The sequence below is a fragment of the Erpetoichthys calabaricus genome, chromosome 8, assembly GCF_900747795.2.
Source record: "Erpetoichthys calabaricus chromosome 8, fErpCal1.3, whole genome shotgun sequence".
In the NCBI taxonomy this organism is placed as follows: domain Eukaryota; kingdom Metazoa; phylum Chordata; class Cladistia; order Polypteriformes; family Polypteridae; genus Erpetoichthys; species Erpetoichthys calabaricus.
This window is the reverse complement of record NC_041401.2, coordinates 11,759,832-11,775,617: the sequence shown is the minus strand read 5'-3', so window position 1 is coordinate 11,775,617 and position 15,786 is coordinate 11,759,832. Positions and strand designations below refer to the sequence as shown.

The 15,786-nt window shown below is 39.3% G+C and overlaps 1 protein-coding gene across 1 annotated transcript in view; it reads left to right on the top strand.

Moving 5' to 3' along the window:
* agps (alkylglycerone phosphate synthase) overlaps nt 1-15,786 on the top strand; it is a 204,820-nt gene that overhangs the window by 27,974 nt on the left and 161,060 nt on the right. The window lies entirely within an intron of this gene.

The following is a 15,786-nucleotide window of genomic DNA, read 5'->3' as shown; positions in this document are numbered from 1 at the left end:
CACCCCCTTGTGGTTTCAGCATTCATGATTGAGCGTTTATGCTGCATAATTTAACATTGAATTTCTGTTCCAAACTGTGCTATTTTGAGGTCTATTTTGTTTCTTCTGTCTTTATTTCTTGTTAAAGCATTTGATTGATAGCCTTTAAAGTGGCCTGTCTATTTGAGCTATGACTGTGCTATTGAGCATTTAAAACGATAGCCAGTTGGTGATGGTTTCTTTGATATGATGATCTATAGGTCCAGTTTTAGTCTGTGATTTGGTTTGCACCTCTTTAGTATTTAGGAACCCAACATTGCTCTGGATGTTATTTGCTATGTTGATGTTGAAATGCACCATTTCAACTCCTTTGCTGTAAACATAAAAAGAAAATGTCACAATCAGGAATTGAACTTCTTATCATCTCTACCACTGAATCACCAAAGCAAAGCTGATCAATCACATTGCTGGGAAGGACCGGGCACACATACAAACACACACAGTAACGTTTTCATTTACAGTAGATATGAGTTGACTGTAGAGTAGTAGCTAAAGTCTTTGTTTTCAAGCAGTCTTTGTGTTTGAATTGTTTTTGTAGTTTGATATTGTCATTGTTCAGTTGCTTTTGGTTTCTTTTTGTTTAGGTTAGTAAAAAAAAAATGATATAGAATGGATACGAGTTTAAAGTCTAAGGTAGTAACTCTGATAGTGGAATGTTAGAAAATAAACCAGAGTACGCTTTTGTGGCTGCACTAAGAGGTTCTGAAAGGTTCTGTGGATGTTACTTTTGGTTTGTGTTTATGGTTGTTGCCTTTAAGTAAATAGATTGTTTTGTGCATATTGTGTACTTATTCACTTTGGAGTCATAACATTTACGAGTATAAGAACAGCCGTATGTTTTGCTTTTTTGTGATGACCATGTTAAGAACAAACTGTGTGTGTGAATATTTTTTCCCGTAGTGAATTTAATAAAGAGATACCACAGTAGTCACGGCTCAGTGCGTGCATCTTGCTCTGATCTCTTATACTCTAATTTTAAGCAAATTGGCTGTTAACTGCAGTTGTCAATGAACAATCATGGATATATGTTTAACGTTTGGATATTTTGATATTTATTAGTGCATGTAATGTTTGGCTGATTTGTTTTATTTCATTAGCAAAATGAAACTTTGATTTAGATCTTTCTGAATGTTTAACGTAATTTGATGATAGTGGCTTATCCTGTTTTCATTTTATGTTGTTTGGAACTACACAATAGCCTAATAAAAAAAAGCTGGCAGACACTTACTTTCCAATCAGCATGTAGTAAAGTTAAATACTATAATAAAGATGATTTTGCTGTTTTTTTTTTCTTTCTTTTTTTTCATAATTATGGCATATATTCATTTGCCCTGAGGAAAGTCTTTGTTTGTAAGAGAAGCATTATTTATATAAAAAAGCAAACCTGTCTCTCCCCCAGCAGCTTAACATGACAGGCAATCCATTTCTGTTAGAAACATTAAAATAAAAAAAATCAAGACTTACCAGATATATCCTATCTGAATCCAGGATTATCTCTCAGAATTGATTCACATCTTGTAATAAGCAAACAAATTGGTAAAACACGTACCTGCATGCTTTACAGTTTATTTTGTAAAGCTCTATTTTTACAGGAGTCCTACTGCCCAATTCATCCCCCTAAACATCTGTGACAGCATTTCATCCCATGAGCAATGTTACTGGTATCTGGTTTCATGAATGTTTCAGTTGCCATTATTATGTTGATAGTGATTTGAGCAGCTCGTGCTTTTTACCTTTTTCAGGGGAGATTTGGACTTTATGGAAAATGTAGACAAATACGCTTTTATTTTGTGTCCTTGGTTTGTTTTAACTACCAAGATGATGAAATGTTTAGCGTTATTGCTGAACCTTGTGTGTGTAAGCCACAATGCAGTGATGTGGAAATTCAGTGGTTGCATAGATAAGAGAGAGAAAAAGACAGACAGTTGGAACATCAAAAAGATGAAAATGAACTGTGTGTAGTTACAGTATATGGTGAAGTTCAGGACAACTGGAGATCAGTGGTGGAAAATGGTACACTAATGGCAATGGAAGACAAATTACTTTCCTACATGATCTGAGACTTGCTGATATCTCTGCTAAAACCTTAGATGTACCAGCAGTGAGCCCACTTTGTCACATAAGGCTGCTTGTTAGTGTTACTGATGAGGTAATTTTCCAGCTCTTACATTCTTAGTGTTATGCATAAATTTTTTCTATTTAGTAATTTTAACTGGAAGAAGGGAAAACTTTCCATATCACTTTCATTTTATGTATTGGTCTTTCTAGAAAGTTGATTAAGTTCATCTGGACATAGTTCTTTTCCAGGGAGATACGTTTCATCACTCATCCAATTGACTTCCTCAGTCTCAGTTCACTGCAGGTTTCTCCAACCTTATAAACAGTACCTTTGCATAATGACCGAAACTAGCACCATTGACTAACAGTGGGCTGTGTGATCAATGATATGCAAATTGTCCATTGATCAATGGCCATGAGTACCATTCACAGAGAGTTGAGGAATGGCTGCAAACACTGCATTGTAATATGGTGAAAGATGTACCCTTAGGCCCCACTCCTCGGTTCAGAGATGGTCATTCCTTTTTCACGTAAATGGCCTCCTTGACTTCTCTTTCGAACCAGAGTTCCTCCCTGTCCAGGATGTGCACATCTTCATCACTGAAAGAGTGACCACTGTCCTGTAGATGTAAATAGACTGCGGAGTCCTGGCCTGACGAGGTAGCTCTTCTTTGTTGTGCCATCTGCTTCGCCAGTGGTTGTTTGGTTTCCCCGATGTATAATTCACGGGAATCCTCTTGGCACTTAACTGCGTAAAGTATATTACTCTTTTAGCGCTGGGACACCCGATCCTTGGGGTAGACCAATTTTTGTCGTAGCGTGTTTTGGGGTTTGAAAGCCACCGAGACCTGGTGTTTTGAAAAAATGCGTCTCTGCTGTTCTGATACTCCTGACACATAAGGGATCACCAAAGGTTTTCGCTTGGGCAGCGGTTGTCCTTCCTCTCTCCTGGATTGCTTAGAGCATTCTTTGGGTGTCTTCCCTGCTTTGACAAAAGTCCAGCTGGGATAACCACATTTACTCAGGGCCATTTTGATATGCTGTTCTTCTGCTTCCCTGGCCACTGTGTCTGTGGGTATGATGTTTGCTCTGTGTTGCAGAGTCCTGATGACACTTATTTTGTGCTCTATTGCTCTTGTTTGTTGCAGCAGCAAATTGCTTAGCATTGATTCCCCTTAGTGACTGTTTAAGTGATACAAGCCATATCTTTAAAGGTTACTGAAACAGGGTCAGTGAAAACTATAAGCAGTCTATTTTTTAAATTTTATTTTCACATCCTATGTGCAGGCATTTTAGAACCATTTTAGCTGAAACAAACTCATACTAACTGTTTTGCTAAAGAGCTACAGACATTCACTCACCAGCCACTTTGTTAGCTACACCTGTTCAACTGCATCTTCAGGGCCGGATTTACACATTTCTACGCAACCCCTCCTAAAAAAGTAGATTTATAATTTTCAAATTAATATGTAATAGTTTATTTTTGAAACATATAAGCACTTAATGCAATCTTTATCATCTTTGAACCACATTATATTTTTAATTCAAACCTACACTACTATACTACTTATGAAATTGCATAACATTAACACCTACAAAAAAACTTTCCATCAAATTTCTTCAAGTCGTCTTAAATACCTACTAGAATTTCTTCCTTCGCGCTTTTGTCCATGAAATGCTTCAGTTGTTTCATTGAAGTAGACAGATCTTGTTAAATCTGCTTCAATGCAAAGAAGTGTAAGGGCATTCAGCTTATTTTGCTGCATCGTAGATCTTAAATGATTCTTGATTCTTTTCAGAGAAGAAAAAGACCTTTCAGCTGAGGAATTTGTCACCGGTGTGCAGACAAACGTTCTTAATAAAATGTCAACGTTTGGATAAACTGTTTGTAGTCCTTTTTCTCGTAGCCACTTCGACGATTACTTCTTTGGTTAGTTCAAATTATTCACCCAGATAGCGTATTTAATACGAAAAGCAGCAAATAAAATTGACATAAAAGGCAAAAGATTTACATTGATTCTCATCAGACATTATAGAATTTTATTGAAATCTTTTGCATTTTGTGTCAAACTTACATTACACCACATAAAATGATGCTGCATAAACAAACCATAAGTTGTTTATGTTTCATGTTTGGAATAAAAATCTCAGCCCCCCTTATAATTTGGCGAACACCCCTGTCAACTTTTTTTGCTTACGGCTTTGAGGCTTACGGCCCTGAGTAAACTAAACAGTATATAAAAGTAGTATCGATATATTTTACGTACCTACTATCAGTAGATATGTAGAAGTCAAGCGATATGAGCGTAATGAATCACTATTGTAACGGCAAATCTGGAATTTTCCTTTAACATGTGGTTTACACTGAGTGTGTGAGAGAGAAATAGCAAATGCTTTTTGCCGGTGACTGAGCAAGACAACGCAAGGTGTAGAGATGGGCAATTTAAATATACCGCTCAATTTATTTAATGTATATGGATATAAATTTTAAAAACATCATTTTATATGGCCTTTTCAAAATATTACTGAAAAATTTGTAAATATTTGGTTGTTATTTCTTCTGTATATACACCCCCTGACTGCTGCGCCCTAGGCCATGGCCTAGGTTGGCCTTATGGGAAATCCGACCCTGTGCATGTTGACGCAAATATCTAATTAGCCAATAATATGGCAGCAACGCAATGCATTTAGGCATGTGAACCTTGTCAAGATGACCTGCTGAAGTTCATACTGAGCCTGAGAATGGGGAAGAAAGGTGATTTAAGTGACTTGAATGTGGCCTGGTTGTTGGTACCAGATGGGCTGGTCTGAGTTTTTCAGAAACTGGTGATTTATATTCCCGCACAACCATCTCTTGTTTATAGAGAGTGGTCTGAAAAAGGGAAAATATCCATTCAGTGGCAGTTCTTTGGGCGAGAATACCTTGTTGATGCCAGTGGTCAGAGGAGATTGGCCAGATTGGTTTGAGCCAATAGGCAATAGTAATTTAAATAACACTGTCTACAATTAAGGTCTGCAGAAGAGCATCTCTGAGCGCACATGTTGAACCTTGAAGCAGGTGGGCTTACTGCAGCAGGAGACCACACCGCATGCCACTCCTTTCAGCCAAAAACAGGCAACCGAGGCTACAATTCACATGGGCGTACCACAATTGAAGATTGGAAAAATGTTGCCTTATCTGATGACTTCCTGGTTCCTGCTACGACATTTGGATGGTAGGGTCAGAAATTGGTGTCAACAACATGAAAGCATGGATCCGTTCTGCCTTATATCAATGGTTCAGGGTGGTGGTGTAATGGTGTGGGGGATATTTTCTTGTCACATTTTAGGCCCCTTAGTACCAACTGAGCATTGTTTAAATGTCACAGCCTACCTGAGGATTGTTGCTGACCATGTCCATCCCTTTAATGGCCACAGTGTACCCATCTTCTGATGGCTACTTCCAGCAGGATAACGTGCCATGTCACAAAGCTCAAATCATCTCAAACAAGTTTCTTGAACAAGACAATTACTTCACTGGACTCAAATGACCTCCATAGTCCTCAGATCTCAATCCAATAGAGTACCTTTGGGATGTGGTGGAACGGGAGATTCGCATCATGGACGTGCAGCCAACAAATCTGCAGCAACTCTGTGATGCTGTCATGTCAATTTGGACTAAATTCCCTGAGGAATGTTTCCAGCACCTTGTTGAATCAATGCAATGAAGAATTACAGCAGTCCTGAAGGCAAAAGGGGGACCAACCCAGTACTAGCAAGGTGTACCTAATAAAGTGGCCAGTGAGTATATGCTTTACATTGTGGTGTTATGCTCTCAGCCTTCCAGTTTGCACATGGTACTGTTACACTGGCTGATGCTTATACCGAAAATTCACCCCTGCTAGTTGCAAAGCACGTCTTTCTCTTGAAAGATAGCATCAAGAACTTGTGGGGAAAAAAGAAAATATTTTGTAAACATACCCCTGAAACATTTACTGAAATTATTATTTTGGTTGCTTCTAAGGCCGGGTTTATGCTTCATGTGACGCATGCTGCAGCGGACGTTCCTGCTACACAAGCGTTTTACTGTTTATACTTGCGCACGTACTTTACGTACATCTGGAGGGATCCACCAGGTGGCAGTGTGAGATATTATCACGGTGAGAACAGGTTCGGCTTCTCTGTGTTGTGCATTGCCTGGAACAGCCATTAAATTCCGATGACACCTTACCGCAATATTTCTGAAAAGGATGTTTAATATTTACAACTATCAATTCAGGGATGTGCCCATTCCAGCAAGCATTGGGCACAAGGCAGAAACAATCCCTGGACGGGGCCTCAGCTCATCGCAAGGTGAATACAAGCACACACATACACTGGAGTCATTTTAGCGGCACCAAATTTCCAAATCTGCATATCTTTGGAAGGAAACTGGGGCACACTGAGGAAACCCAGCAGGAAAACATGTAAACTTCAAGCAGGGAATACCAGCGACGTGACTCCCTGCAGGGGCGACTCTAGGCTCTGGGCAGAGAAAGAATCGGTGGCCCCTTCGCCCGCCAATGTCAATATGGTATCTTATGCACAGTGGATGGCCACATCCTTTGTGGACACTGCATAGCCGCCTCGTGCTCTTGACACAAGCGTTTAACTTTTGCCGAAATTTGCCGCTGCATTTTGCCAGCTTTTGCTGTTTCCACCGGGCACCACGTGGAAGTAGCAGCAATGCCCAGCTTGTTTTTTTTTGTTTTTGTTTTTGTTTTTTTTTTTAAACTTTTTCTTTTACTTTTATAGTTTTTTATTGTTTGCTATTTATTCTATATTGTTTTCACTTTTCCATTTTCCTTTTTTCATTATCTCAGCACCTGATTTTCTCATTTCTGCATACTTGGGGAGTAGCAACATAGCGAGTCTAATTGAAACCATGGAAAACATCTTGCGTACGTCTTTATGAGAGGAAGTCAATTTTGCGGGCCTTCTGTGCTGCAAATTCCCTGAATAGCTGTCCGTAATCCAGATATCTAGCGACATCATGTTCAATTGATAACAGGGCCAAATGATTCAGTCTCTCTTGAGTCATTGATGTCCTCAAGTAATTTTTAATCACCTTCAGTTTTGAAAAACTTCTTTCCCCTGAGGCCACTGTCAACGCAATGCGTAAAGCCACTACAAGATTTGGAACTGCAGTGTTCAGTTTGTTTTCATAAATGAATTGTAATGCTTCCAAAGCTGTTGCATTATTAGTAAATACAGTGTACTAATTAACAAGAAACAATGTTTTTCGGCCACATAGCCATCAGCTGTGTCGTTATTTTCTCTTTCTGTTTTATATTCAGTATATATTGGCTTGGCGGCCCTGTGCAGGTGCAGGTGCACAGTTTGCACATGCCTAAGGCCGCCTCTGCTCCCTGAGAGACAGCAGTGCAACCGCTCCGTCACCGTGTCACCCCCATGTGTGTAATTATTAACAGTATTCATTATTTAAACGAAATTAACGATTTATCTGTGTAAAATGTAACATACATACTTTAATGCATTTCATCATGAAAGTGATATCAAGTATAAATCTAAAGATTCTAAATTTGTAGAAAGTTGGAATATCATACAATTTCTGTGTGGTGATCTATTGCTGCTTGCCACTGCTCTCATGTCCATGAAGCTCATAGCGATTAAAAACTGGGATGACGTTTACGACGGTTCGCTTTAATGATAAAGTAAACTATGATGTTAAAGTGGAAATTTTGAGATTAAAGCCAAAATTTCCACTTTAATCACAAAATACACGTTTTCACCATGTCCTTAATTTTTTTTCTCTGAGTGCTGTACATTATGTTGCTGTTGTGAAGCTGCAAAAAACAAAAAAGACGGCACAAAAGACGGTATGTGAGCCTTTTAAAATGTATCGTGTCATTACAATCGGGAATATGTGACGCTTGAATATGAAAGCACCATGAAAGCATTTGTATGTCGGCATTTTGCTTCACCACATCGAACCATTCATCAAAAATCGAAGCGTATAGGATCCGCAAAGCGGCTTTCTGTCACATGTAGATAGTAACCAGCGACTCTGACATCACATTCCAAATTTTAGCACACTGCGCCCCCCCGACTTTTTGCTGGTATTGCAACTCGTGCACTCGACACGTTAATTTCTGAGGACCTGCTCAGAGGACGCATCAAATGAACGCTGGTAATGTGTGGCAGCCATGATGCGGGCGCGTATTCGTTATGTGCGTGAAGTATACACGAGCCCTAAGTGGTTGCCATTGATGATGTTGTGACATTCATGTCTCTGGTGACTTTTCCTATGAAGTCAGTAAACTGATTGGGAGAGCATAGTGGGTCATGAGGTCGCTGGAAAGGGGTGTGTGGCACTCCCGATATCTATGCATAAGGATGAAGGTCCAAGTCTTTAGAGTCCTGGTGCTTCCTGTCTTGCTATATGGTTGCGAGACATGGATGCTATCCAGTGACCTGCGATGAAGACTGGTCTTCTTCGGTACTGTGTCTCTTCTGAGCAGAATTTTTGGATACTGCTGGTTTGACTTTGTGTCAACTGAGCGGTTGCTCATGGAGTCCCAAATGAGGCACATTACCTGCATTGTGAGGGAACATCATTTACAGCACTTACGACCATGTGGCGTGATTCCCTCGAGGGTGATCTGGTTCGCAGGATCCTCATTGTTGAGGACCCAAGTGGCTGGACCAGGCCAAGGGGACACCCACATAACACCTGGCTGCGGCAGATAGATGGTCATTTCTGGAGGGTGAGACTGGACTGTGTGTCTGTCTGGGGGATTGCCAATCGGGTTATTGAGCTGTTTTCTTATGTAGTGGGGCAGCAACGCACTGTAAAATTGCATGATCCCCAACCAGACATGACTTTTCTGCCCTTGCATTATAGAGAATGCTGCCTAAAGTATTATACAGTATATCATTTTAGAAGTTGAAAAGTTTTTTTGAACCTGCTATATTCAGAACAGACTAATGAAGAGCCTTCAGTCCATTACAAGGTGGCAAGCCTTATGTTCACTCGTGAAGTCTCTCGACTTGGCCAAATTTAGAGTCGTTTATTAACGTGACCGCATGTCTTTGAACTGTTGTAAGAAAATGATGCAAGTTCTAAATATAACACACCCTAGATTGAAATTAAACTTTCCTAAATCATTGTTCAGTGTGTTCAAAAACATTTTATTCTTTCATTTAGTAAATGTAGTACATTGTAAACCTGTGCCTGTAGATTGTTAACTGGCTCACAGTGCTAAAATGCCCTTTAATCATATTAAAATTGGGCTTAACTCTCTGTATTTTTTTTCAAATGGTACAGATTAAAATGTTTATTTCAGTGCTGAGGAAGGGTCGTAAAGAGTGCATGTGAAACAAACACTACAACACTAAATGGTTCAAAGGTATCACTGACGTCACCTGGACAGACCAGCTAAGACTGAAGAAGCTGTGCCCACAATCGCCCTGCAAGCTTTCCAAAGCTCTGAAAATTTTATTAGGTAATGTTTTTCCAAGAAATGGTTGTAGTTTACAACTAGATAAACAGATAGACCTTCATTTGTCCCCTGGGGGAGATTTGGCTTTTTACAGAAGCTCTTTAAATAAATAAATGATAAAAAGGTAGATAAATAAATATACCCACACTCTTTCGTCTAAACGCACACCAGAATGATCATAAAACAAGAAAATTAATAAGAAAAGTTCTTACTTGGGTATTATAGTCACAGTGAGGCATTATGCAGATGTATTAGTATAAAGGAGCTCACGTAGCGTTTCTTGACACACTTCTGCTGAATAATTTGTTGGCTGAGCGTCCTCATCGTTAGTGTGTCAGAGAGAGGATGTGTAGCATTGTTGATAATGGTACTCAGTTTTGTTTTAATTCTCTGCTTCGCTACTACTTCCAGGGGTTCCAGAGTTTGTCCTATAACTAAGCTTGTCCTTTTAAATAGTCTTGATGCGATGGGCCTCTCTTGAAGTGATGTTACTAGCCCAGCATGCCACACAGGCCATCACAGTGTTTTAAAAGATGTGAAGGATGTCAATTCCCACGTTAAACGAATACAGTTTCCCAAGAAAAAAGTGTCTGCTCTTCCCTTTTATTTATAGTTCCTTTGTGTTTCGAGACTAGACCAACCTGTCATTAATGTGGACCACCTCTACATTCACTCCTTGAAGTGACTGGACATAGAGCCTCTTTGGTGCGGCGAAAGTCAATAACCAATTCCTTGGCTTTGCTGATGTTAAGATGCAGACAATTCTCTTCACACCAAGAAACAAACTTCTCCACCACTTCGAATAAAGATGCTGTTCCATTAGTGAACTTAAATAAGAATACAGGTCAAACTCCATCACAACGAATATCTTTACAACAAAATTTTCATTACAACGAAGTATTCTTCTACGTGGTGGTGTGCTGGGGAGGCAGCATTAAGAAGAAAGACGCCTCATGCCTGGACAAACTGGTGAGGATGGCAGGCTCTATTGTTGGCATGGAGCTGGACAGTTTGATATCTGTGGCAGAGCGACGGGCGCTAAGCAGGCTCCTATTAATTATGGAGAATCCACGGCATCCACTAAACAGTGTCATCTCCAGACAGAAGAGCAGCTTCAGCGACAGACTGCTGTCACTGTCCTACTCCACTGACAGACTGAGAAGATCGTTCCTCCCCCAAACTATGCGACTCTTCAGTTCCACCCGGGGGAGTAAACATTAACATTATACAAAGTTATTGTCTGTTTTTACCTGCATTAATTATCAATCTTTAATTTAATATTGTTTTTTGTATCAGTATGCTGCTCCTGGAGTATGTGAATTTCCCCTTGGGATTAATAAAGTATCTATCTCTGTTTCTTTCTTGTCCAGACAGTTTCCCCATATGACACAAGTCTATAGAAATCGTGTTACTACGAAATACATTCAGCAGATACTTTCATTACAGTGAAGTGCCCAAAACACCTTGAACTGCATAAATGAATCATCCACAGAGCAGATAGTTCTGTGGTCGCAGCTCATTTGTGCACAATGATCCCCAAACAGAAACTATTTTTGTTTTCAGTGATACCTTTTGCATATTGCTCGTCAACATCTGAAAAACATCCATTGGAATTTAACTCAATGTCACCCTCCAATAGAAACGGCAAACACGAAAAATGATAACTGTTCATGTGATTGCGGCAAAAAGAAAAAAGACGTTGCCAGTGAATTTGGAATTTCGCCATCGACACTGTCATCTTTCTTGACAGACTGAGCAAAAAAAGAAGAAAAATCTCGGGTTGCAAACGTATGCAACCTGCTGCACTTGAAGACATCGAAAAAGCCATTTTTATGTGGTTCAGTGATGCTCGTTCAAGAAACATTCTTATTAATGCGGCACTCATTCAAGAAAATGTGAGGTTTTTTAACTCTCTTGGGACCTCCCCGAACTGGACAACACGCCGAAGAGCGTCCCGAAGTGCGATCACCGCATCTGTCGAAGACTGTTTTTTCCGTTGCTGGAGCAACAGTAGGCTCACAGCTCTGCTGCGGCTCTTCACTGAAGCAAACAGAAAAGATGTCGATGGGTGATGTAAGGAACGTTGTAAATGCAGGAAACAGGATTACTTGGTCACTAACGATGTCACGACCCTGCCTGACTGCTGTGTCTGTGTATCGGAGAGTGGCTGATCACGCTACAATAAATAACCGTGCTGTTCCTGTTTCAAGCTGAATAAAGCTGGTGTCGCTAAAGTACTGAGACTCAGCCTCGTGTTTTGGGGTGCAAGACAGGGACTTATAGCGTGACCCCAATCTTTTAGGATTTGCTTCTGTGGCGCCTCATTGAAGCGCTGTGAGCCTGCTGTTGCCCCGGCAACGGACAAACAATCTTCCACAGATGCGGCAATCGCACTTCGGGACACACTTCAGCGTGTCGCCCCGTTGTCTGGGGAATCCCAAAAGAGTTCAGAAACCTCACAATATGAAGAAGAAGAAAAGAATGATTCGGCTTCTGAATGATAACTGTGCTGCCCACAACATACTTTCACATTTAGATAATGTTCGCGTTGAATTCCTCCCGCCCAATTGCGCAGCAGTGCTTCAGCCATTGGATTTGGGCATCATTTGCACCCTGAAAGTGTATTAGCGCAAGGAAATTCTGAGAAAAATGCTATTGAAATGATTGCAAACGCCTGGATGCAAGTTAAAGAAAGCACTATAGCGACAAATGCAGAATCTCATTACTACGAAATTTTCTTACAACAAAATATTTTTTAGGTCCCTGGCAGTTCGTAATTAAAAGGAGCAACTGTTAATATATGGATATTATGTCAAAGCCAAATAAAACTTCTGCAGTGTGAACTTGTTTTGTAATATCTTCTGTGGATTAGCAGGATTAATATCTTTTATTACAAATCATGGTGTGTACTTGCAGATACTTGCATGTTTTACTAAATTGTTACCTTGTAATAACTACACAGTGACATCATATGCCTGGTATTATAATGAATCTGTAGAGATCAGTACATACTACAAAAATATTTCAGTTTCAAACCAAGCAATAAAAGAGATGCAAAAATAAAAAAATACAGTTTGCCCACACTGCTTTAAGAAGATACTTGTTAAATTCTCAAATACAAGCAATTTTGGACACAATTAAGCACAGTCCCCTCATTAAAAAATTATATTTTATTATTAATAATTGTTACAATTCATCTTTGTCCCTCATTAAATGTTATGTTTCATTAATGTGGCAAGCTCTAAAACGTTTGTAAAACTGATGTTAAACCAAACATGTTTACCAAAATTAAACATATTACATTGTTTGTATAATGGACCAGTGAGAGAGAGAGACATTACTAAGACATTTGCTGACTGCCTGTCTCGAACATCTGGGGGAGGGAAAGGGGCAGAAAGTGGGCACATGCCAGCTTCTCTGCAAAAATCCATTGTCCTTTGCATGCCATTCCCAGGGAGTCTTTATCCTAGCATTGACTGAGTCAGGAAGTTGCGGAGTGAGAGGTAGCCGTTAACTTGGACACTGCAGGAGCAGTGGAGGATTCAGATTGGCATGGGCAGCCCGGGAGCAGAGATAAAAGCAGACTCTCATGGGAGAAATAATGTAGTTGAAGTGTGACTGAGGATGGAGACTTGGGTGCTGTGCTGCTGTATGACTAATATTCAGAGCCACCTCCTCTCAGCCTTATTCCACTTCTAGACCTTTACTCCATCTTCTCTCCAACCCACCACTGTTGTACCTTGCATTGTTGTACATTTATTTTTGTGTCTCCTCACATACAATCACAGGTTAAGAAATGCAGTCCTTGTGATTTATAATAAATGTAAAAAGTATTACATGCTGTATGGAGTAGTTGTCCACTGACTAGAACATGCAGTTAAAAGAACAAAGTACACATTTTTTTCTGTTTTAAAATCTTACTCAAAGCTGCCGTCAGAAAAAGCTGCTGTGTCTACAGTATTTGAACACATGCATTGGGTGTAGTTTGACTTTTTTTGCTTGATGGTGTTAGTGCTGGCGTTTTGCTTCTTTAGGAATTTAAAACATTTTCTAAGCCCAGAGTCTGTTTGTATGTCTACTCTAGTTCCTGTAAACTATTTGCTCAAGCTGTCGGTCCAGTTGTCTGGCCAGTATTATGTGTGAATTGCCTTTGAGGGATTTCTGCCTACTTTTCTGGGTGTAGTCTTCTCTTGCTTTTTTCTGCTCTCTTGGGCAGTTTTTAAACGAATCAGCCAAAATTGTGCATAAGAAAACAGTAGTTGTTTGAAATACTAACATTATTAAATGAAAATGATTGTTGTGTAGTAGTATTTTACTTTGAGTAAGTTCAACTGACACCTCATTAATAGTGTAAAAGGTGTCACATTTCTTCATGTTGATTTTTTCCCCTCTCTTTTAAAAGTAAAGATCACATCTGAAAGTCGTTTTAAGCAGTATGTGGTTACCTCATGATGGTAAAATAGCTATTATAGACCACTTAGTTCTCTGTAAGAGCTGTACTATAGTGTGAGTTTAAAGATACGGTTTAATGATTTTTGTTGGCCATATGAAGAGAGCTGTTATATATTGCTGTCAGCACCTTATGGGGTGGATATTTTGAAAATATTTTCACACATTATTTTACAGAATTGAGCATTAATAATCAGCAGGCACAGTTTTATGTGGAAATCGTCATTTCAGCATTTTCTGGGTAAAAAATTCGATTTGACCGTTTCATAGGTGCTGTACCATTCAGGTAGCATTGGTAACATCTGAATTGTGCACAGCCGTGTTTTTCAAGCTTTCCGTTTTGCAACCCATTGTGATAAATCAATTTAACCAACTGAAGGAATTGAGCACTTGGTGATTTTGCTGTGAGCATAGGTGAGAAGTTGGCATAATATGAAGTAGCCTGATTTTTATACTTGTATTATTCATAAATTAATGTAGTTACTTAGTCGTTTGAGTTTTTTTTTTTGTTTGTTTTATTTTCTTCTTCTCACAAAGTCATCATTCAGATTTCGTTTTGTGCCCTGCAGATCTGTTCATGTAGTCAAGTGGTAACATTTTTCTTAATTCGTTATAGAGGAGCACCTACTTGGTGTGTTTTATAACATTGGACAGAGATTATTCTGATAACAAGAACATCTTGAACAAAGTGAGACATTATGTCTTTAATTACAGTGTTCAATACTGATTGTTTTGTAAATGAAAAGAACCAACGAAAAGTTACCTTAATGTTCTCTCTGTGCTCATTCAAAACATGAATGAGACTAGTCAAGATTATCAGTGTTATCAGAGTCCTGCTTTGGAGCCTTAGATCTTGTTTGGCAATCCCAGTTGATAACAAAGTTTCATCCAGAGTAGTGGTGATGTTTTATATCCCAATAATTTTTAGTTGTAGACAGCAGGTAAGCTAAGCCTTTGCACAGTAAAAAAAATTAGTGATGCAAATAATTATAGAGATTTGTCTGGTTTCCTTCTTGAAGACCCAATAGTGAAGTTTCTGGAAGGAGATGCACTCACAACTGATGTGATGTTGAGTTTCCTCCTTCAGGATTCTCTTTTAAGATGGTGGACTGCCAATGTATGGAAGAGAACAGTCTAGCTGAATGCCAGCATTTGAATATAATTCAGAGGTATTATATAGACAGATTATTAAAAAAGTGCCTGGGTAAGAAATTCCATACATTTCTGTGTTTATGAAATCCAGTTTGGTATGTATAAATTCTGTGATTTTCTCAGTGGTCTTTTCACTGTGGAAATCATAGTTAGTTTTGATCCTGTGCTTTCCTGCAAACATGGATCTTTTATAGCTGCTTGCATCACAAAACATTTTAAACTCTCTTCATATTGTTTTACTGTGATAAAGTTAATCATCAAACAGATCTTTGCGTAGTAGTGAAATACATATATATATATATATATATATTGTGACAGATGTCCAGGGACACCCGGTGGGGTGGGTGGAGGTGACTAAGTCAGTATGATCGAGGGGGTGGGGGTGGGGGGGGGTCACCTCCACCCACCCCCCACTGAATGTGTTGCTATATATTGCCTTTGATTCTTGTAAGTCTAAGCATTATCCTCTGATGAGGACCCCTGATAGGGGTTGAAAGCTCAGGAATAAAAAACTATTTTATGATACGTGATTATTTCTTTTTCCCTTCGTGGACATATATATATATATATATATATATATATATATATATCCTGGACAGCTCTGGAG